The 2,745-nt window shown below is 43.0% G+C and overlaps 1 non-coding gene across 1 annotated transcript; it reads right to left on the bottom strand.

Moving 5' to 3' along the window:
• Positions 1 to 551: 551 nt before the first annotated feature.
• LOC144515044 (U1 spliceosomal RNA) lies at positions 552 to 715 on the bottom strand. The gene has a single exon (XR_013501682.1). It is a non-coding gene; the product is annotated as a U1 spliceosomal RNA (small nuclear RNA).
• Between the last annotated feature and the right edge of the window lie 2,030 nt (positions 716 to 2,745).

A 2,745-nucleotide genomic window follows, 5' to 3' on the forward strand; every position in this document is an offset into this window, starting at 1 on the left:
ACGCCTGCGGGTTGTGGGGGGGAAAACTCTGACTGTTGTTTGTGCATATGCACCAAACAAGAGTTCAGAGTATTCGGCCTTCTTGGAGACCTTGAGTGGAGTCCTGCATGGGGCTCCAGTCAGGGACTCCATAGTTCTGCTGGGGGACTTCAACGCGCACGTGGGTAATGATGGAGACACATGGAGAGGCTGCACAAAAGCCTTAAACCTAAGGATGCTAGCATTGGCAAAATGTTTGGAGGACATGTTTTGCCCCAAAGAGAGAACAACCTTGGAGCGGAGAACACGCAATTCATTTGGTCCCACCCAAAAAGCCACACCCACTTCTCACTGCCATCCGAATCGCGGGCACTTCGCATTACTCAACAACAATGTCCACAGCGTACACCAGACACTGCTGTACAGCAAAGCTGCAACTTTCTGGACAAAATGCTAAAGGGACCAAAAGGCCTGAAAATGTGTAGTCCCACTGACTCCAAAGTTCAAAACCTGCACACTACAGTGTGTTTGAAGCTGAAAATCTTTTGTTTTTTTTCCTTCAACGTTACGATCAGGGGAGAGCGCGAACGCAGTCCCCCACTACCACAAATTATGCAGTCGAGATTCCCACATTTGGGGAATTCGCACGGGTCAGCATAACCGGAGTGCAATGGTTAAGCCTCGCCCTGGGTGAACCACCTTCTTGATCATGGTATCTCCCCTGCCAGGTAAGTATGAGTTGGATGAGCCAGAGAAAGGGTCTTCATTCCCAGACACAGAACTCTGGCTGACGGTTTCTACAATGCATAATCCTAGAGTTCAGTGCTTTTAGCATTATCTCACCTTGGCAAGCTGTTTCTGCATGTGAGAAAGCAAACCTGCTGCACAAAAGCCTTAAACCTAAGGATGCTAGCATTGGCAAAATGTTTGGAGGACATGTTTTGCCCCAAAGAGAGAACAACCTTGGAGCGGAGAACACGCAATTAATTTGGTCCCACCCAAAAAGCCACACCCACTTCTCACTGCCATCCGAATCGCGGGCACTTCGCATTACTCAACAACAATGTCCACAGCGTACACCAGACACTGCTGTACAGCAAAGCTGCAACTTTCTGGACAAAATGCTAAAGGGACCAAAAGGCCTGAAAATGTGTAGTCCCACTGACTCCAAAGTTCAAAACCTGCACATTACAGTGTGTTTGAAGCTGAAAATCTTTTGTTTTTTTCTTCAACGTTATGATCAGGGGAGAGCGCGAACGCAGTCCCCCACTACCACAAATTATGCAGTTGAGATTCCCACATTTGGGGAATTCGCAGAGGTCAGCGATTACAGCGTGCATTGCCCACTGTAGACTGTAGACAGTTACGGCCTCTCATTGGCCCAGATTCTACAGTTACTGTAGACTCTGGTCCAATCACAGCGCCGAACTGTCTACAGTTGTCGACGCGCTGTGAGCGAAGCGCTGACGTGACGAAGATCGGAAAAAGAGTTTTGAGAATTTGAACGTAAGTAAGAATGATATATTATCGTGTAAAAAACAGAGAAATACGATTGTATTATGTCCAAGTACAAGCGTAACGTGATGAATGACTATGTGACTATACTTAACTATTTATTCAATGATGTTTGAGAATGAAAAGCGTTCGCTAGCTAGCATGACCGTTTCATTCATTCATTCTACGTTAGCGTTACATGTGTTAACGTTAGCGTCTATCTTTAATATCCCCTCATATGAATCTTTGCTGTCGTGTTTTCCTATTTGCTGTCGTGTTTTCATATTTGCTGTCGTGTTTTCATATTTGCCGTCGTGTTTTGCTATTTGCTGTTGTGTTTTATGATTTGTTGAAGTGTTTTCCTATTTGCTGTCGTGTTTTCCTATTTGCTGTCGTGTTTTCGTATTTGCTGTCGTGTTTTCCTATTTTGCTGTTGTGTTTTCCTATTTTGCTGTCGTGTTTTCGTATTTGCTGTCGTGTTTTCCTATTTGCCGTTGTGTTTCCCTATTTGCCGTTGTGTTTTATGATTTGCTTTTGCGTTTTTCTATTTGCTGTCGTGTTTTCCTATTTGCTGTTGTGATTTGCACTTCAGGGCCACCGTAGGCAAAAGACCTCTGCACCACCCTCCTCAGCCAATACAATGAACCTGGAAAGATCACAAGTAAGTCAGATTTTTATTTTTCCTTCAGTGTTGAGGCAAAGACTAAAATAGTGAGACAGTGCAGCAAACACAACAGAAAGCCTTCATTATAACAGAGTACATACACTCTAATGCTACTGTTAATTCTGAAATTGAGTTTTTCCATCACTAATGATGTCTGTATCTGTGTATATTTTCTATTGCATTTGAGCATCTCCTTCCAGTTACCTCCACCAAGGGCAGAGCTGCCATCGCCCAAACTGCTGCGGAAGGCCTTCCTCATTGCTGAGGCGGATAACATAGAGGACTACCGCACTCAAATAATGTCCACGTTTGGAAAAGTACTAAAGTACGACTCCACCAAAAAGGTAAATTTGTAAAAGTCTTATGAAGGCAAATCTGTTTGTATGTTTGCTCTATTTAACGTTAACATTTTTGCCATTAGAACCAAGCATTAGAATTAATAACAATGATGATGTTAATAATAATAATAATAATAATAATAATAATAATAACAACAACTCACTAAAACACAAATGTGTACCAAAAAAGATCTAAATGTTTGTCAATGTTAATCTGTTATCAGATCTGCAAGAAACTGTCTGGGGATGGGAAAGGCACTGCAGAATGGG

Source organism: Sander vitreus, unplaced genomic scaffold (genome assembly GCF_031162955.1).
Source record: "Sander vitreus isolate 19-12246 unplaced genomic scaffold, sanVit1 ctg862_0, whole genome shotgun sequence".
In the NCBI taxonomy this organism is placed as follows: Eukaryota; Metazoa; Chordata; class Actinopteri; order Perciformes; family Percidae; genus Sander; species Sander vitreus.